Below are 22,496 nucleotides of genomic sequence, written 5' to 3'. Positions count from 1 at the left end.
TAGATTTTCTAAAGTTAAAGTAATAATAAATTATTGGAATGAAATTAACTTAGTAATGATATATTGTATTTTTATATATTGCTGAAATCCATTTGCTAGTATTTTGTTTAGGAGTCTTGCATCCATGTTTATAAATGAAATAAGCCTATAGTCATTCTGTCTTGTGTTGTCCTTTTCTAGTTTTGTTATCAAGATGAAGAGATGGAGAATATTCACTTTATTTTGTAAGATCTAGAAGAATTTGCATATGGCTGAAAGAATCTTGAAAGTTTTTAAAGCTTATTTGTTATGTTATCTCGGCCTGGCGTTTTCTTTTTTTGGAAGATTTTATATTAATCTTCTATCTTTTTAAATACATTTAGTAAATATGTTTTTTTTTTCCTGGAAGTTTCTTTGTGTTGTATAAATTTGTTTATATGAAACTGTTTAGTTGATTCTCTTATTTTCTTTTGAAGACTTCATTTTCTTGTGGAGACAATTTTCCCCATTGGCTCCTATTGCACAGAAAAAAAAGATTTTTTTTTTTTACATGCAGTGACGTATATACACACAGCAATAATAATGTCTATTTTATTCTTCTGTCCTTCCATTCCCCCCTTCCCCTCCCCTCCCCTCCCATCACTTCTCTCTACCTAATCCAATGTGACCCACTTCTTTTTTTTTTCCCCCTCACATCGTCATACCTGTATTCTGTATAACGAAGGGGGTCTTCTTCCTTCTTCCATGCAATTCCCATTCTCCCTTCCTTTCCCTCCGACCTCTCTTCCCTATCTAGAGATAATTTTCTTCTCATGCTCTTCCTCCCTACCCTTGAAAAAAGGAGATTTTTACCTAGCTACTGGCACTGAGTTGGCAGCACATTCAAATGTACAAGCTTTCTGTTGAATTTTCAGGTTCAGCTCCCCCTTGGCACAGGTCTTTGTCTTCCACTCACTGCACACACTGCCATTATCCTCAAGAGTTCCAGGGTCTGGTTAATGGTATTTCCCATCAGGTAATCCTTAGAGCTCTACTCACTTAACATTTGGTTTAAACTCTCTTTTCAGGATTTCCTTCACATTGTAGGGATTCCAGTAATGCACAGGCATTTATGGATTTGTAGAGGAAAAGCTTTTCAAATATGGTCTACTATATTTTGAGAAGCTGAAGCCTAATTGATTTTCTATCAACCTTACTTAAGTGACTTCACTTCTGTGAGCCTCACTTTCCTCATCTTTAAAATGGGCATCTCTATTCTTATCTCCTGGACTAGACAAAGGATGTCACATAGCAAGCACTGAGTGAAGGCTAGTCCTATAATTAGTGTTATCTGTTAATAAGAACTGCCCAGTGGTTATAGACTATCTAGTCCATGATGACTTATTTCTAAGATCTTAAACTTAGCTTTTGCATTTTCTCAGACATTAGGTGGATAAACCTGGATTGCTTTTGACGGGTGTGTGTGTTTCCTTTCAAGGTGCTCTGGAACATGTAGGCTTCTTGATTCTCTAATCTGAAAGTCTCTATCCATGTGTATTATCATCCAGGTCCTCTCAAATACAGCCATCATTCTTTCAGCACTGAGATTGAAAAGCGCATTTTAAAACTCTTTAGGCTAACAAAACTTCTGCTTGGAGTCCATGTATTGACCCCCTGGGGCAAGACTATGATAGTTTTTGACATTTAACCTGCCTGTGAGATACATAGGGGAAAATTATTACTTTCTCTTTACAGATGGAAAAGTTGAGGTACAGAAAATTTAAGCTGTATACCTTAGGCTATTAGATTTGAAAAATGTCACCTTGTTCTGGTCTGCATGTTGGTGGCTGAGGTCGTGCTTCTGGTTTTCCAGGTTGCTCCCCCCGGCCCCCCACAGGATCCAGGAGCATTTGCTGTAATTGCCCTGCAACTATGATAGATTTGAGGAAATTGGATGACTGGAGAGGAAGATTTGTACACTAATGAGGTATATGCAAATCTCTAAGTGCACAAATGATGATGGATAGAAGTTATTCTAATATGTGAATTAGCTGTAAATGTATATTTGTGATTTAATTAGGCTAGAAGATCTAACCTTAGAGGTTCTAAGTAATGAGACATTAATGTCACTGCTATTTTTTCAAACCTCTACAAAACCTAAGTATATGTCAAAAATGAGTCAGCTAAGGATGGTTGTTTTATGGATGGTATTTCTAATATTATCATTGCCATTGCAAACCCAAGCAAAACAAATCTGGTTATTTCAGCAAAATCCCTGGTAAGCCATAGTGTCCATTCAGAGGCAAGGCTCACATCTTGGTAGGTGTGTTGTTAGCTGCTCAAATGAAGACTAAGTCTGTGTACTTAAATGACGCTGGTAAATTTGCCTTTAGGATCCAGAGTGTTCCTGTACTATACTTTCCCCCTGAAAAAAAGTACTCTGCTATTTCAAGGGTCAACTTTGAAGTTTTCTTTTTATTATCCGTCTTGTTGAACTTCATTTCTAGATCACTCTCTATGAGCATGCCTGTGCACTTGTGTGGCATTTCCCATCAGGTAATCCTTGTTCATTTAACATCTGGTTACATGCAGTGATTTTTCAACCCTGGTTGCACATTAGGATTACCCACCCCAACAATTACAGAGTTTCTATTCAGTAGTGATAACATTGATAACAATGATAACATTGTTATTTTTTTTTCAAAACACCACAAAACAAAAAAATAATGTCAAAAAATGAATCTGACTTAGGCCTGTGGTTCTCAAATTTTCATTTTTTAATGTAATGTCATTCATATATGTACGTGTGTGTGTGTGTGTGTGTGTGTGTGTGTGTGTATGTGTGTGTGTGATCCAATCTTACACTGTCTTCCTGGTCCTGGCTCTGCACTCCTATAAAAACATGGTGTTAGTAACTATCTCCAAACCTCCCATTAAAACCTCAGGAAACAGGTTGCCCAAACAGGCTGCCACTCTGCAACTCTGCTTTAGCAGATCCACATAAGATCCAGCTCCCCTCTACCTGTTCGGTAAGAGGAGTAGGCTAGCAGACCCCCTTTTTTCTCTCTGACTCCGTATTTAGCTAGTATCTTCTTCTTTCCCCGTGCACATCTGCTACCATCAGAAGAACCAGTTCCTTTCAGGTCCACATAACTGGTAATTCTAAGCAGTATTTCTTATTATTATTAGCTGGCAAGGAAACTATTACTTTCCTCTCCATAGATGCAGTGTTTTGAAAGATTTGTTTATCAAACTTTGTTATTAATCCACTTTCAGATTTGTCAAATACATATTCAAATGCCAATCATATTTCATCAGTGAGAGATAACCAGGTTACCATACTGACTGGAAACAATCATTCCAGCCAAAAGGAAAGAAATGAACTATAATCAGTCTTTGCAGTGTCATCAATATATTCCATTCAGCTTTTTAATATTGGACTCTTGCCTCATAATTTGCAGCTGATTATTGTTTCTCTCCTCAGAGGGTATTCATCTAAATAGGGGGAAAAACTTGAAGCTAAAGAGATCAAATTCAAAAGGAAAATATGGTAGTTGCTAAGGAAAGAGCTGTAGGGGCTTTTAAAATAGCTATAGATATAGGTGTCTGTGTATGTATATCCATATCTATCACCCAAGAAAAATAGAACAAGTTTCAGAAAGATCATTGGATATTGAAAATGTTGCCAATGGCACCTCTGGTGTAATCATAGTTAAGACAATGATGATATGACAGGTGAACAAAACAGTGACAGTGATTAAAGAGGTGAGTGCTGTTGAATAGAAATTCTGTTCTAATTGGTGGGGTGGCAGAGTAATGCATCAGGAGATCTCAGTGTGCAGCCAGGGTTCAAAGTCACTGCATGTAATGGTCTATAGGCCTGTGGTTCTCAAATTTTAACGTGTGCCAGAATCACATGGAAGACTTGTTAAACTACAATTATTGGGCCCCAACTATTGAGTTTCTCACTCGGCAGGATTGGAATAGGAGCCAGCCTCTAACAAGCTCCCAGGTAATGCTGATATAGTTGGTCTGAAGACTACATATTGGTACTACTCCTGAGGTAGTAACTTCCATGCCCATCTCCCACTACACTTCAAGCCCTATGACAGGTAGGAGCCCTATGTTGTTTGATTGGTAGTACAATGTCCAACACATACTGCACACTTAAGTGATGGTATTGTATTACAGATTAGTACTGATGCTTCTTGACCTGTGAGGGGACTATGTCCCCATACAAACATCATATATACACAATGAAGTTATGACATTTGCTGGTAAACAGGTGGAACTGAACATTATCATGCTAAATGAAATAAGCTAATCCCCCAAAACCAAAGGCAGAATGTTTTCTCTGATATGCGGATGCTAATACAAAATAAAGGGAGGTAGAAAGAATAGAAGTACTTTGGATTAGACAAAGGGCAATGAAAGGAAGAAAGGGTGAATGGGATAGCAAAGATGTTAGAATGAATCAGACATCACTATCCCATGTGCATATATGATTACACAATTCTACCTCATGTACAACCAGAAGAATGAGAAGTTATACAGCATATATGCATAATATGTTCTACTATCATGGATAGCTAGTAAGAACAAATAAAAAAAATAAAATGCTTGGGACCAGAAAAAAAAATCATGTTAAAAATATAGCAAATCAAAAATGCATTTAATACAGGTAACCTACCAAACATCATAGCTTAGCAACATGGTACAGTATGGAGTATTGGTTGTTTACCTTCATGATTGTGTAACTATTCAAAAACTGTGGCTTAAGAAAGTGTCGTACTGCATATCACTAGCCAGAAAAGATCAAAACTCAAAATTTGAAGGGCAATTTCTAACTTAATGCATATCATTCTTCTACAATCACATGTTGAACCATTGTAAGTCAGGGAACCTCTGTGTATTTGATTTCGTATACAAAGGAGTGTTAGGTGAGTTTGATCACAAACACAAGTTCCAGGCCTCAATTATTCCTTTAGTGGCACCAAACTGAACTTTCTAGACTTGCAAGGCTATTATGAGACCAGATCTTTAACTGGCTGTCGCTCCTCTATGGCTTTCAGCAGAGTCCCATCCTCAAAAGACTCACCCTGAGAACTCTGAAGCTCTGTTTTCACCAAGCACACTGTATTTTCTATTTTGAAGACATCAAATATGTCTGTTTCAGCACTTTCTTACTAATTATTTCAGGAAAAATTTTTATATCTTACGTTTTTATTAATTAATTGGACAATGAGGTTCTAATGGTTTTTTAATCTATGGATGGAAGAAAATTGATCGGGATTTAAAAAGTAGTTGCACCGTCTAAAGGATACCATAAACATTCTTGCTTTCCTCTTTGCTGGGTCCAGTAAACACATTTTAAGAAGTTTACCAGAACAGTCTTCATTTAGCAAAGTATTACTGACCATGTAGAATCTGTGTAAAAGCAGCGGCTGCGTCCAGTCCACCTGGCATCAGGTCAGGGAACACAGGGAGGAGCAAGATCCAGTCCCAGCCCTTCAAGAGCCCACAAGCCCAGGGTGACTATTTTTTCATCTGCACTGCCCAGAACAGCATGAAAGGGAAGCCCATAGTCCAGGTTAAGAAAGAGATGCAATAGCTGGTGTGTGTATGTTGGATAGGGGATCCAACCCAAAGAAAGGAGACATTTTTACTACTGGCTGGGTATATCCTTCTGAAATAAAATTTAAAAAATAAAATGGAGACCTCTTAGAACTCAAATGATGAGCAAGTTCCATTTAAGAAAAACACAGGGAATAGAATTCCATCATAAAATTAATCATTGTTTCAAGAAGATAAAATGCAAGAGTAGGATCCTCAGGATTTTTGTTGGTTGATGGGTGCTTCTATCTCACCCCCCACGTCCTCCCTATATCTGTGCAAACACACACCCATCAAGTCTTCTCCTGCAATTTTTTTCAAGTGGATCCTTTGTTTGCTCTGCTGTACATCCCAGCGTCAGCCACTCTGACTCCCCTGCAGACATTAAGGATAAGGAAGCAATTACACTCTTGAAAAAGCACATTATAGACACTTTACATGTCCATTCAAACCCTTTCCCCTCACAAGTCTTGTCTTTGGCTGCTCTAGATAGGAGGCCATTTTAAAGCCATTATGTGTGTGTGTGTGTGTGTGTGTGTGTGTATGTGTGCAATTGTAGCTTCAGAAAGCATTTATATAGTTAGAATCTTATCTTTGTCTTCTGCTACTATAACAACAAAAAGGATTATGATACTTTAAGTATGGGATATGACTTTTGAAAACCAAAAGATTTATCAACTCCCCAATTATAATTTCTTGGGTTTTCATAGCCTAAAAAGAATACATTCTCTTGTAAAACAAGTTTTTTTTTTTCATTTCTTTTTTTTTTAAACTTCATTGATTTTTAGATGGGCTTGTGGTTAGGGTACACACATTGATTTCTATTCAGAAATACCTCTGGAGTTCTCCAAGAGGGACCAGTGTACTTGTCTTACTAATAGAGCTATGGTGAAATAATTTTAATTTAAACAGGATATTTTTACTTTACTATTGAGCATGTTTTAGAATATATTTTTTGGAAACATTTTTAATCTTCAGCGAAAGCAAGATGTGCATTTCTTTTTGTTTGTTTGTTTCTAGACTAATTTTGTACATCTTTTTTTTTTAAATTTTGTACATCTTTTTCAGGAACTTGGTTTGAGAAAAAGCATTTTTCCCCTTTCTTTTTATATGTCTGCAGAATTTTTGAAACTATTTTGTATATAATGCAGTGTCTCTGTAGATGCCTGGTTCGGGCTTGACTTTCATCCCCAAATGAGCTCCATTTAAAAATAACTCATTTACCCTCTGAACAAAAACATGGCCTAGCAGCATGCATAGTAGCTACAATGTTCATTCAACTCAAGAAGAACAAGAAATGAGAAGAGACAGCAACACAAGATGGACACAATATTATCTCAAGGCTTTTGTTTGGAGCAGTGTAATGTAGAAGGAAACTTTGCATCTATGTCCAAGGGTTGTTGTAAGAATTAAATTAATAACTTAATTAATAATACACATAAAGAAACTGTAAAAGTGCCAGCCCTATAAGTGCTCAATAATGGTTAGCTAGTGTTTTCATTATCTGAAAAAATAAAACTGAATTTAAAAATAGCATTTATACCCAGGGTTCTGAGATGGAGGAATCTGGCGAAGGATTGTCAACACCGATTTCAAGTTTATTTTAAATGCTCCACTCCCTTGCTTTTTAAACTTCCATCCTTGTAGGTAGAAGTCAATATATTTCTCCTGCTCAGTTGCTGTCCACATGGGAAACGGAACAGCCTCTCCCCCTCCCAACTGCCCACCCTATTAAGGAGATGGTGGCCTCCAAGGCACACACAAAACAAATAATGATAATAAAAAAATCCTTTCTTGAGGCCATTCTTTTATAAGCCCCGGTTTGTTGTTGACTGGTCAGTAGTTCATCAGTCAGAGGGTCCTGGGTTTGGGGCTACATAAGCAGGCCTCTCTCCAACAGTATGACTCTGCTAATTGGGATGAGAAGTTAATCTCTCTCAAACTGAACCCAGCTGAGTCTCTGAGAGCAATGATGTATTTAAAAGATCTCTAGCAGTCCAGGGCGTGTGGCACTAACCGGATTTAGCTCATTAGCAAATCCACAAGGCCCTGCTGACACTGCACCCAGAATAAAATACATGAGGCCAGCCCGTACCCCGTGGGCACCTACAGTATGACTACATAATAAAAAGGCATTTATTAATAATCTCATTGGTCACACAATACAAAGGAAGGCTACAAGAAGTCAAATGCTGTCATTTGTCGTGACTAGAAAGGCATAATTAAAATAAGTGCCATGTGATTAACCTTTGAAAAATTAATCTGGTAGTTTAAAAAAAGGCACAAAAACAAGGAAGGCAGGCTCTTAAAGTAAATTTAATACAATAGGCAGCTGTGGTATGAACTTGGATCAAATTCCATGTGCTTGTGAAATGTTAACATCGTTGACAGCAAAGAGCAATTAGAAAAGTTGGGAAGCAGGGTGTCTATTATTAAAGATAACAGCAGGCCACAGAGAGGCAGTGTGCATAGGGCTAAAGAGCTTAGTTAGGATTTGGTGTTACCCATCTGGGTTTGAGTTCAGATTCTTCCCTTTACTGCCTACATGTGCTTGAGGCGATTTCTTACCTTCTTAGTAACTCCATTTCTGCATCTATAAACTGGGGATATTAGCAAATTTCACGTGATTCTTGGATGATTAAATAAGATTGTAAGTATAAGGCTCTTAGCATACAGTGAGGCGCATTATAAATGCTCAAATAATCTTAGTGATGATGAAAATATTTGTTAATTTAGGTCCTCGTGATACAACAATAAGTTCATGATGCATGGAAAACATGGTGTGTACCCTCAGCACCAAGATACAAAATGCCTAACTCCTGTTCATGGTGTTTCTCCAGGGTTCAAAGGTGGCACATCAGTAACCCTGAATGAATGTTACAGGCTATGGCAAAACAAGTTAACGAAGGTCACAGATGAGCATTTATACACTCTCCATTTGGTCTAGCCTAGAATGCTCAACTCACATGCCTACAGGAGCCAGGTAACTGACATGGCCAGGATGTGGGGGTGGAGTATGTGTGTGTGTGTGCAGGAAACAGGGGAACATTGAAGGCAACTGACACTCAGAGGAAGCCACTTTGTTGTTGTTGTTGTTATGTGGAAAGGCAAATCCAACATTGCCAGATATTATTTTTACAAATGATGCCAGAAACACTAACTTGCATGAGGAATTCTGTTTTTAAGAACACTGTACTGTGTACTGGCTATGTCCATCCCTTTGTCCATGGCTGGGATTAGGAGACAAATGGCACCCATCTCAGTTGTAAAATTTAAGGGAATACCCTAAATTCTGTAATTGAGATAAATGGTATCTTAACACAGTATTTTAAAAATCACAATTGAAGAGAAAAACTCAATTTGCAAGAATATTAAACTCTTATGTGAAGGTGGGATCACTATTACAAAGTTTTTCTTTTGTCTCTGCCTCCAGTGTGGCTCTACATAGCATTGCCTTCAGCTTCCAGTTGGTGCCTCCAGTCTGGGCTTGAACATGCCATGGCCACTGTACTGCCAGGCTGAACCAGTTTTGCATTGGCTCAATTCAAGGAACAGCCAGGATGTGTCCTAAAACAGAACAGTTCAGTAAATTATCAACTAATATTAAGGACATTTTAAGCTCCATCTTTGAATACAACTCTACTAATGTCAACTAAGAAGGAATTTATGAAAAGTCTGGATTAATCTATGTATTTATAAATAAAAATGTATATTTCTTTCCAATACAGGGTTACCTAAAACACATATGACCAACAAAATAGTTTCACCTGGATGACCTAGTTTTATGAACAGAAAGGAAGAGATTTATAATTAGGCGCTAAGGGCAGGAGTTCTTGAGTGTAAAAATCTCTTGAAATCCTATGCAACATTTTGAGTGGGTTGTTTATCACTTTTCCTCAATCCTTAGAAGGGTCCAGGACCTTGGAATCTCAAGAGTTATTGTAATACAACATAAAGAAGAGAACATAGACTTTGGAGCCAGCCAGACCTGACTTTTACCTGTTGTAATCCCTTGGACAATTCAAATAATCACTTTGTTATTTTCCTTATCTGTAAAATAGAACAATCTCAGAGGTTTGCTGTAGAGACAAAGTTGATGATACATCAGGTTCTCTCATATTCTTGGTCTGGATGTGGACATCTCATATGTGGGATCATTTAGCATATTCATTTCAAAGCACTCCCTGCCAACACCATTACAAAGATATGGTCACCTTTCAGTAAGTTAAGTGTGTTCTTTTATTTATGCTATTAATTGACTTGGTTCATCTTTTCTTCAAAAACAGCAAGAAATGTAGCTTCACTTTGAAGACAATTAACACAAATCCTGAATTCAGTAGGACTCGAATTAGAAAAATTTAACTATCCTTGAAATAGCAAGACTTTCTTTTAAATTTCCTCTTTAGAAATAAACAGCATTAAAACAATAGACTGTACTTTTTATTACACACATGGCAGGAGAATAACTACGGACCAGTCAGCAGTTACAAGCAATAGCCCAGGGTGCTGCAGGATGAGGCCCAATAGAATCAGCAGTAAAATTCAACTTTAGCAGCCAGGTTTTCTGGTGCTAACTTTTACAATAATGTTCCCAATGTTCCTATATAATGCAGATGCTCCCAAAGTGACCAACAACATCGTAACTCAGTGGCTCTGGGTTCAAATCCCATTCCCACCACAAATCTGCAGAGTGACTCGGGGCAAGTTCAATTAACTTATCCAGGCCTTGGTTTCACCCGCTGTAAATTACTTCCCAGAGGGCTTCCCACTGGAGCCCTGTCATGTGCATTTAAGAAAAATGTGAAACTTGCATAGCTTTGCTATCCTCTGCAATACATCTTTATTTTATGTTCTTTTCCCTTCCTTCTGTTCTTCTAGAATGTGGCTAGGATTTCTCTTTTAATCAGGAAGCCATTTTTTATCATCAACCAACGTGTAAAATCTCTACGTTAGAATTGGATATTTATGGCAGGTTCATCTGATTGGAACTTAACTCTATTTCATTAATATGGAGAAATGTCACCCTTTTAACTAATGAAATGTATCCATAATAGAGCTATATTTTTAAAGGTGTATCGTCAGAAATGGCCATACGCAGAGTGCCCTTCAGAGTGCCTGCAGATCTCTCCCAGCAGTCTCTCTTCTCCCTTGTCTCCATTCTTTCCCCAAGTGAAAATTTCAGTTTAATGAAAGAGACTTGTTTCAATGTGAAGAAAAACCATTCCCACTCCTTCCTCATCTGAGGAAACATTTTCTGTACTAGCCTATCACCTTGATATATTCACAAAATCTTTAACTAAATACTTTAAAGCCCACAGATGATAATCTTGAATACACCTTGGAGAAGAGCAGAGGATTTGTAAAAACATGGGAAGTCCGTTAATTTTGAGGTTGTTCAGCCTCACTTGCAGTTTTCTCTGCCATGCCCCTTCTTCCTATGTTATTAAGACTCCTCTCCCCCTGCGCAAGCTTTCTAAAACATCACACTGAATCACACTTGGTATCCAAGAAGACTTGACAGATGCAAACAGTAGAGGGTTCAAAAGAAACCACTGAACAGAACATAGCCTTGAAGTGGCCCTCTTAGTTTTGCAAATTCGGGCTGACTGGTTCAGTAAGTAGAGCCAAACCATGAGCACAGAGGCAGAATGCTCTATGGAGAAGTTGGTTTCTTCATCTTCCCTTCTTTCCTTTCTGTTCCTTCATTTTTTCCTTTTTTTCTTCTCTCCCTACTTCCTCTACCTTTCCTCATTCACTTCATTTCCTTCTTAGGGTCCAAAATTTCCAAGCACAGTATTAGGCCCTGGGAATACAAAAATTAATGTCCAGAGGGAGCCTCTGGTTTAGTGACAGGAGGTGGTCATACAGTAAATAAGCACAACAGTGGAACTCTCTATACAGGTACTTTGTTGGTCCAAAGGTGAAGGGATCGCCTCTACTTACCTGAATAAAGGAAGCACACAACTTCAAAGTGGCTTGTGAAAAAGCAACTATGAAACTCCTAAACCAGTGCAGAGGGAGAAGACCCTGGAGGCAGAAGAGACGGCAGTGTTAGAAAATGATGGCAGGCAATCCAGAGGCAGCATTGTGCACCAGCCACCTTAAGTCGGTGGTATAGGAGAACTTGGGCATGGGGACAGAATTTAGAACTAGATAGAGAAGACACTGGGACCAGAGCAAGGGAAGGTACCAAAGTAGATTGGACAAATAGGTTTGAAGCCCAACTATGGGCCAGTGCTGGGATGCAGTCCACACTCCCATGAAGTTCCTATTAATTGATGAAAAGACAGACAATGAAGAAGTAAACAAATAATCAGTCAGATCCCAACAAGTGCTATTAAGAAAATAAATCAGAACAAGATTGAATGGGAAAGAAAGCATTGGGAGTATTCTCCTTCAGGCAAAGCAAGCTGGGATGGTCTCTATAAGGAGGTAGCATGCAAAAGAATATGTACTTTTCCAAATAGTATTTCCAGGTGTGACCTAGACATCTGTGCTTTTTAAAAGCATCCCAGTATTTTCTTGTGAAAATGGGCACAGAGGCCATTGGAAATTTCACTTGGAGCAGGGTAGCCTGGCTGAGGGCATGTCCTGTAAAAGTTTGTTTATGACGAGCAGCACAGGCACATGCATTGGATGTGGAGACTAAAGCTTGGAGACTTTATACCAGAGGCAGGGAGCCCTTGTGGGAGATTTGGCAGTGTGGAGTACTGGCAGGGGGAATTATATCTATGGTCTTCAGCCTGCAAAGGTAGAGAAGACTTGCTGAACTGGCATCAACAGAGCTCAACAATTTAGGAACCAAAGGTGTGGAGGTAAAGATCCTAACAGTCAGCGGACACCATATATTCGAAGAAACCTTCTCCCAAAACATGGAATTCATTTTAGCTTTGCTAACGTGATGTATTCTCGGGTTCAGCAGACTATTTCCATAAGAAGGACAAATAGCTAATATTTTAGGTTTCACAAGTCATACAGTCTCTGTCACAAGGACTCTGGCATTACAGCTCAAGGGCTACGGATGACAGAATAAAAATGAGCAGGTGGGACTGTCTTTCAGTAAGACCTTATTTACAAAAACAAGCAACTGACAGGTTTGGCCCATGGGTGGTAGTTTGCCAGTCCCTGCTCTAATCTGTCTGGGAGATTCTTTGAATTGAGGAGCTCACATTCTCCCTTTCCAGTGTTAGGTCCCAAACACTCTTGGACACAAGCAGAGCTTCCGACCTGACAAAATTCCCACACTTTCCCCCTCTTACTTACTACAACCTTTTCTCCCTGTCCCTTGCTCTTAATCTCAGAGGTATTAGAAGTTCTCTGGGACCTTCTTACCATCCTCAGATAGAGTCAGTATTCACCAAACCAAATTTAGATCATATGGAAGGAACTCAAGTCCCAGAGACATCAGGATGCAAATACTACTGTTTGTAAGACAACTATTTGTGTTCTATCTCCCAAAAGTCCCGAGTAACAACCCAATATACCTAGTAATGGGGTAGACTCACCCTTACCTAACTATGAACACGTACATTTCTTATTTATACACAAAGGGATATTTAAGTATTCAACTCTAATTGTATGGTATATTAGCCAGAACCCAGACTCTCTACTCAGATGGCCTGAGGAAAATACTGGTTCATATTCTTCTAGCTACTACTTAACCTCTCTGGACCTCAACTTTTTAATCTGTATAATGGGAATGAGGGTAGTATCTACTTTTTTGAATGGTTGGGATAATCAACTAAAGTACCAGGTGCTCTATAAATTCTATATAACAACCAGCTATGATTGGTCATTCATTTGGCAAATGTTTATTGGGTTTGTCCTTTGTGCCTGTCACAGACACAGCTGATCAGAGTACAGCACTGTCTATTTATACTGTCTAAAGGGTGGACATAGATGAACAACAAATTCTATGATAGAGGATATTGTGATGGTCTCCATGAAGTGTCATAGAAGAACAAAGGAGAAGAGAGGAAGTACATTGGGGCAGATAAGTCTTCCAGAAGCTGGAGGCTTGGTCTTGACTAATATCTTCACACTGCATTGTTATGCTATGCAAAAAATACCCTGGTGAATATTTGTACAAAAAGGTGTTTTCAACATAAAAATATTTAAAATGTACATCTTTCAAAATCCTGTTTATCCTTCTCAACTAAATTGTAAACAAACAGCACTTTCCTAAAGAAAAGGAGAGTAAATGGGCTTTTTGAAGAACAGGAAGTGAGGCTAAGCCCTGGTAGTGCACCTGTGCTGTGAAGAACCAGACATTATCTTTGGGTCTTGGGGAATGGCATGGTGTGAACTGCACCTAATATCCCGAGCTGGTTTCCTAAGTCAATATCCCCACTGACAGGAAGCTATGGACGCACCAAGTGAAGCTGCTGAAAATAGATTCCAGTCTGGGAAAAATTCACTGAAGAATCTGCAAATGTGCCTGGCTTGTCTTGGAAAGACTGGGTTCTTTGTGATTCAACTCAGTAAAAGCTGGGGGCTGCCCCTCAAGACAAAGCCCTGGCCATGATAACCCAGCTCACCAGGTTCCAGATGCCCAGCACTTGGGGCAGGGTAGAGGGCGGTGAAAGGCAGGGCACACTAGTGTGCTCAGGGTTGGGATAGGCGGCTGTGGCTTGTTGGCCACACACACACACACACACACACACACACAAACACCCTGGCTAATTCCAGGCTCACCAGAAGCGTGACTCTGTAATGAGGGGCTGGTGGTAGCTCTGCCGCGTCCTTGCCCTCCTTTCTTGCTTAGTGGCTCATCACACTTTGATGGAGATGAACAATGGGGGGAGGGGCTAGGAGGCCAGTAGGTTAGACAAAGAATGAAACTGTGCCTTGGCCAGATCCACGCCAATTATCTCTGAATAAACGAATCCACAGTACAAGCTAAAGAACCGTCCCTTCCCTCACCCCATCCTACCCCACCTCATTTTATTTATTTTTGTCTTGGTCTGGAAAGTTGGACATATTCCCTGTAACATCCTGGTACCCAGATGGCCTGTTTGAGTAAGCAGTGGGGAAGAAGGTCAATAATACATCAGCATGCAGAGTCTTGGCTAAGGTCAGTCCTGCATAAAATATACCATGACAACCTGAGGGCAAGTTTAAAATGGCGCTCCACAACGGGAGTGGGGGTGGTACAGATGCCGCCTTTGCATAATTACTACAAAACTGACTTCTGTCCCATCAAAGTATATTTTAATGGGTCGGTATAGTTAGGGTTTAGGAAAAGTTTTCTCCATAAATAGTGCTCAGGATCTATGTGAGGAGGTTTTTAAGAGTTTCTTTTTTAAGAGGGTCTGTTGAGTTAGGGACTTTTTATAAAATAATCAGTTCCAATTACCCCAAACAGGAACCCACTGGCTAAAATTCTAACCTATTAATTAATTTCTTTTTTCTCCAGGTGTGTTCGAACAGGATTCAAATTTGAATGCTGAACTAGGCAATACTTATAAATTTATAACTGCCCTAAGATCCATATTCTTGAGAGGCATGTCTCAATTATATTTTAATTATGGTTATATAACTAATGAAGATAAACACAGAAAAATGCATGTAGAGTCACTTGAGATTTTGTAAGGGTTCTGCTTTTCTTTTCCTTTTCTGAGACTGGGGAGAAACTCAGCAGCACCCTTTTAATGTAGAAATAGAAGAAAATACCATTTTATGTTGGGAATTTATTCAAATTGAAGGTGAATACTGACAAAAATATTCTTGAAGATTGATCCAGTTTGAAGCATGTTGTGCATGGGTTGACTGTTCAACTTGCAAGTAATTTGTAAAGCCAGAGTCAGTCTTGACTATGAAACATTGTATCACTGTGATTGGAATCAATAGTTCTTGCACTGTCATTTGTCACATATTTACAAGCTTGAAAAATAGTTCATTTTGTCCTCATCCCATAACTCAAAAGATTGAATCAGAGCCCTGGAGGGATCTGCCAACAGGACACATTCATTACTGATCACTGGTCTTGGTGAGGCTATAATCACAACCTTACCAAAAATAGAATATAAATAAAAATTAAAGAACTACCCATTTGGCACGCCCTTAAATATTTTTGGTTTCAAGTATTTCAAAATCTGCTGGGAGAATTCAATCACCTTGGTGACTTACCTCAGTGACCACAAAGAGAAAATTCATTGGAGCTGATTTTCCTATAATACTCTCAAAACATATCAAACATATGGTTGTTGTTTTTTAAATGAAGAAAAATTCAAACCTAGAGTTAATGGTCCCAAAACTTCATAAAGTATACTTCGTCTCGTCACCTCACATATAGTACATAAATGACCTCTATTCCCATGAAAGATTTGTAGAACACAGTTAAAATATAATGCCTTCAATTTTAAAATAAAAGATTTATGAATGATAGAACTTGTGTCTATGAAATCACTAATCCCAACTCTCTAATATTTCAGATGGAAAGCTCCATAAAATGAAAAGACTGCTCATAAAGTTGTACTACACCTGCTGTCAAAGGCGATCAGTAATGGAATTGCAAAGTGAATATTGAAAAGGATATGAGATATGCATTTTGGGTGAGAGTAACGTGTTTTAAGTCCTCTCTCCTCCACTACTGTATTGATAAGGTAGTTAATGATCAAAGTGCTGAAGAATCAATTCAGTTTCTTTAACCAAATCCTCAGATGGTAACAGAAGAACGCATTATTCATAAAATTTAGTTGCTTAAAATAACCCCAGAATCTAGGTTGACAGCTAGTTTTTTTCCAGGTATTTTCCTGACTAACTTCAACCTATGGGAGATCAATCCACTTCTTAAGGCTCAACCAGAAGCCATCTAAAAACTAAAAATTGCCTTCCAAATGTTCAGTTGAGTTGTTCTGTGTGGATAAGACCTAAAATTCCTTTTTCTAGAACAAAGCTGAAATTAGTGTCATGTAATCTTCCTTTTCCCATGAAAATCCCTTTAATTTACTAGATTCTATGACTCTACCATTCATTGTAAGAAGTGACCATATTTTCTCCATCAACATTGTCACTGAGAATGGCTAAAATTCATTAGAAGTCACACTGAGATTTAAAATCTGATCTACTTGTGTGCTTTGGGAAATAGATGAGAAGGCAAAACTTCTCACAAAGAAGGAGACCTGAGTTTGAATATATGGGCATCAGAGAGTTCTTTATTTCCCTTCATCTTCTTTAAGAAGGGGAAGGAGGGTGCAATTCTTCACATGCCGCCAGTTAGACCCTCTATCACACTGGTTAGTGGCCTAGCACCGTGTACCCTGCTTTGTCAAGATGAACTGGGTAAATCAGACTTTCTCTCAAAAATTTGAATTGAGGGACAGAATGAAAAGTTTTCAGTGGGGAGTTTGCTGGAGGCAAAAGTGTTTTAAAAGAATCCTGTTGGAGATACTGGCCATGTGCAAGATGAGAGAGCTTGCCATCAAACAAAGAAGACACTGCAGTCACAGGCAGGAGATGCTGTAAGAGAAAGAGAGAAAAGAAGCTTGTCTTGGGAGTAGCACTAACTCCAGCCATTCCAGAAAGACAGTTGTTCAGCTTTGCTCAGGATTCCATGAATCCTCTCTGAAAATCCCTATGTATATGCTTTTGCTCAGAACTTCTGTCCCTTAGAACCGAGGAAAAAAAAAAACAAACAGGAAAAGATATTTAACATTGTGTCTAAGTCAGAGCTAACATCTCAAGATCCGGGACTTTGATGTCATTTATTTCAATTTCAGGTTTTACTGACAACATGATTTCTCTTAGGATCCATAATAGTGAAGTTTAGTTATGGTGCATGTCTTTGCACTTCTTTCATTCTAATAGGAGAGACAAGGTATTCAGGCACAAATAACAGAAATAGCCCTAGCAAACTGAACAAGTAACTGTGCTGAGATAGGCTGGGAGTTATATTAATAACTTTAAAGACTAACAAGAAGCTTCAAAAATATTACATATTTTGACATCTGTATGGAAATAACACATCCAAATGAAAGATGCATTTTGGATGGATTCTTAAAAGAGGAAACTTTGTTCTTTTGGAGAAAAAACATAGAGTCGAGTCAACATAATCTATTTGAGTTCTGACTCTACCACTTATTGGCATGTGACCTTGAAAAAATTGTATTTCCAAGTCTCAACTTTGTTTGTATAATGGAAATAATTAAGACTTTTTTTTAACAGAGTAGTGAAGATTAACTAAGGTATTGTATGCAAAAATGGCATTGAATACATAAATACTTTTGTCTTTTTCTGAGACATAAGGAAGGATTTTGGTGACTAAAACTTATTTCCCCATAAAAAAACTTTCAAAAAGCTGATCACATATACTATTTAAATATTTTTAATAGGGAAACTCAAGAAGTTTAATTAATCTGATCTTACTCATTTTGGAGAGCTGATTTGGGGGCAAATATTAATAGATCCATTTTACTGATGGAGAAATACTTTCTTAGAATAAGTGAAACACAAAACTGATAGCAGTGGTATACTTGAAGAATTGGGGAAATATGATTAGACTTTCTTGAATTCACTGGAGGGACCTGAGAGCTTTGCAAACTAAAACTACTGAGAGTCTATTTAATGGTGTGACTGTGGGACCTGATGAGGTATTTGTTTGCTGCTTCTCTTTTGGCAGCAAGTTCAAATATTAATGCAAAGGACTTCCTATAAGGAATATTCATAATGGTCTTTATTATGCAACTTCAAAACCATGTTTGTTCTTAGCTACTTAAAAAAAGCATTACTCTGTGTTCATCAATAATACTTTAAGCTTATCATGACCATTTTTATATTAATCTATGTGTGTACTAATTTCTCATCTGCTGTTCTTAGCAATTGAATCCCTTGTTAAGTCTTTCATTTGTGAAGACAGGTGGAAGATAATTGCTTAATACACATTTCTTTGTCCTCTATATCCTAAATTTTGTTGTTATGCTTTAAGATCCCAATTGCCCTTGACATCTGTCTCAGAGCATGTGAGTGCATATTTTTATTAAAAGCTGAAATAATATTTATGAGAGGATCCTTGTTACTTAATATCCCTTCTGTCTTTCTAACTTGTTGTATCCTCTTTCTATAATCTGAATAATTTTCCTGAGACAAAAAGTCATGGAGTAGTAACAAGAGTAGAATTCTGCCAAGTACAGACTGAAGAAGGAAATAAAAGAGGGTTCTCAGCAACAGTGTATTTGCTATTGCCAGGCATGTTTTGATTTATGGCAATTATGTGGAAAAACTTAGGAGTACTTCCCCAAAGGATAAAGACAATTTGACATTGTCTCTATACTTCATATGCATGGAATAAGCTATATACAGAGATAATCCACCCTACAAAATAAATGGGGGAAGAAAAGATGATAAGAAACTAAGTTTAGCCCATGGAAAAATACTAATCTCAAGAAGACCAAATCTAGAGTGTGATTGGGCAAGATGAGCTGAATGTTAGTGAGTCCAAAGAAAAAGATGAGTGAATTGAAGGAGATCTCATCTATATACACCCAAGACAGAAGAGCCAGGGCTGAGGATCCGGTAGCATGCCTCCTGCATGGTAGCCTGGCCAAATAATGTTCTTAAATTCATTTAGGAAAAATTATTGAGCCCTGCTCTGCCATAAACTGTTCTAGGCCAATGGAAATAATAGAAGATAGATAAGATTCTCTCCTAGTCCCTTTCCTTGCTTGATGCAAGCAAAGAATTTTTCTCTTGGATACATATTATCTAACATATTATTCAAAATGTAAGTACCATGAAGATAGGGATTGTTGAACTGAAATTATTCAGTGTTGTATCCCAAAGGTCTAGAACAGTTTCTGGCACATGGTAGAAGCTCAGTAAATTCGTTGAATAAATTAATCAGAAGTAAACAAGTGAAAAATAAACCTTTGCAATCAAGAAAGCTATAAAAAAGAGAAAGAGAACTCCCAGAGAATCCCTCCCCTGCCCATATAAGACATTTAGGACTATTCTCATTTTGGTGCACATCCTTCTCCTCATAAAAATTTGCAAAAATGTTATCCTGTGCTTTGTATATAACAAATGTTTTATTTTTAATTTAACAACATATTGAATCTATTCCATAACATAGCTTTATGTTATGCTTTCATAGTATAGCTTTATGTTATGGTTACAAACTATTGTTTGGCTTATACCATACATTATTTAAGCAATCTTCTATTGATAAACATTTGTTTCCATGGTTTTGTGTTATAGGCAGTGCTGTTGAACCTCTGTATACCAGCATCTTAACGTGCTAGTCTGTTTATCCTTAGAATTAATTCCTTAAAATGAATTTACCAAGTTAAGGAATATGTACATTTATATTTTGATATATATTTTCAAATCACCCCCAGAAACACAATTTGTACTCCTAACACCAATGAAAAATATCCATTTCCTCCCACACATACTAACTCTTGCTATTATTATTCTTTTGTGCTTGGTGATATGATAAGGAAAGATTTGCACTTTATTATTGTCTTGATGCACATTTCTTTGATTTTTATCAAGGTTAGACTTAATTATACACACATTAGTCATAATTTTTTGTGTATGGATTGCACCATGTATAGCATACTGGCACTGTTTGTTTTTCGACATAGTGGAACAAAATTTTAAAATATTTATTATAAAATCTACACATTTTCCACATTGGCCTGTATTTAAAAGTACAATACAGAATGCTTAAAAATTCAGGGCATGTATTTTCAGAAGAAATGAAAAGCATGAATTGGTGCAGTTACATAGCATCACATTAGGCATTGGATAGTAGAATTGTTCCTAAAGATGATTGCATTCCAACTTCAGATGCTCACTTCCATTCAGCCTTTCATGTTGAGTACAACATCCACTGTTCTAAGACCTGACAGCAAGGTCATAGCAACACTGGAACAGCAGGGAGATGATACCACTGCTGTTCAGGAGTGAGATTAAAGAATAGTTCATGCAAATGGAGCAGCTGGGACATTTTTTTTCTCGAGGATACCACACTAGAGGGATGCTGAGCCATCACAGTCCTGGAGCCTTCTGAACATGCTTGGGGTTTGTGTGTTACCAGACAGGCCCACTAGCTGCCAAGGAAGAAAAGGCTCAATCTCTCTGGAACTGCTACTTTTACACCAATTTGGGAGCAGTGGCAGAGAAACTCATTTATGCTAGTCCCCAGTGGCTCTGTGTCTGGTATAGATTGTTCAAATCTCTCGGTCCCACCAGAAAACCTATAAGCCTGATGCTAAGTTGTCTCCTGTGTGTCATTTTGGTTCATATCACTGTCATCCTGTCATCCTTCCTTTTCTATCCTTAGAGGAACATATGAAAAGTTCTCCCTGAAGAACAAACACAATTCCTAAATATCCCAGCAACATCAAACACTTGCCATAAAACCCTTTATCCTTTATCTGTATACCTCCTCTCCCACTAGAGTGAGAGGATGGGCAATAAAACATGCCTAGAATCTCAAAAGTTTCTACTTAAACCATAAAAAGAGAAAAACTTGGAGCAGAAATGATCCTCCTTTTCTCTCCTCCAACTATAGTTCTCCCCTTCCATGTCTCCCAATGACCTGACACTGACTGGGCACTTGCTTCTAACCAGGACAACCACCATTCATGGGATATGGCAATAGAGGTACCACACACCTTCCAGAAATGACACTTGAACTTTTCTCCAAAATACACATTTCCAGATGTGACTTGATCTGTGTGTAGGTTTTCCAGACAGAAATTGACTTAAACACAAAGAAAATTTTAAAATACTGCTGGCAGCAGATAACTAAGAACATTTTGGATGCTCTTAATAAGCTGGATCTGAGAGCTTTTAACAAAGTGGACCAAAGAGCCATATTCTTCACAATTTCATCCCAGGATTTAAAAAGCAAAATAATGTTTTATCAAACCTTTTTTCTTATATGTATTAAAAGTTCAGACAAGTTTTGTACATGGGCTAAATATTATAAATGTGACCAATTTTTTTCAGAATTATATAGATTATACATAATATATTGTCAGATATCTGAATATTGGAAAAAATCAGACATATAAGTACTTATTTAATGTTTGATTTATTTAATGAATTCATAAAACCAACACAAAACCAGGCTTTTAACTTCTTATTCTACATGTTTAATGTCCATCCTCCCAGTTTCAATTCTATCTTCCCTGAGTCAACAAAGCTTTTTAGGGTTTCACTTGTCATCATTTCAAGACTATACAGGCATTTGTTCCAAAGCTATTATTAAAATTGCTGAAGATGTCCTCTAACATCCTCTAGCAGATTCAAACAATCATTTCCCTTTCCGTAGACTCTTGTTCCTTATTTGGAAGCACTCAATAATAAACAAAGCAGGAAGAAGCAAACCAGGCTCCCTCTGAAATGGCTAAGCAATATTTAATCTGGTGGCAAAATAAATAAATAAATAAAATTAAGCTGGTGATGAGACATCACTTGCATACATACTCAGGAAGCAAAGATAGACCCTCTGCTCTGAGATCTTATGAGAAAGCATGTATTAATGTCTCTTTCTGGTAAAAGGAAGGGTTATCTCTACTTAGCAGGCAGGCACATAGTAGGGAGTTGCCATTTGATGAGCTCCTTTTGTTGCACAGGAAGGCTGGATATTTGGTGGTGACTGGGGCACAGAGAGAGAACCTTCCAGACATTATACCAGTGAGGACCAGAAGATTCTTCCTGCAGATGGCAGCCAATGTCTGCACCAGCGCCCTCTCCTCATCTCTCTCACTGGGTGTGGAATCCCTCACTCTCTTTGTCAGAGGGTCCCCTTGTTTCTTTTATGACATGCCTAGTTAAGTCCTCCTTTCTTTGAAGAGCCATTCCTGGGGATCACACAATAGTGAAGAACTAAAGAGAACTATCATTTCTTCTACCATGAACTACCAGGTTTGATTTTAAGTAACCCGAAGTTTCCAAACCTATTTAACATAAACGAT

The sequence above is a fragment of the Spermophilus citellus genome, assembly GCF_964194105.1.
Source record: "Spermophilus citellus genome assembly, chromosome: 4".
NCBI classification, from domain to species: domain Eukaryota; kingdom Metazoa; phylum Chordata; class Mammalia; order Rodentia; family Sciuridae; genus Spermophilus; species Spermophilus citellus.
This window is presented reverse-complemented; position numbering follows the sequence as displayed.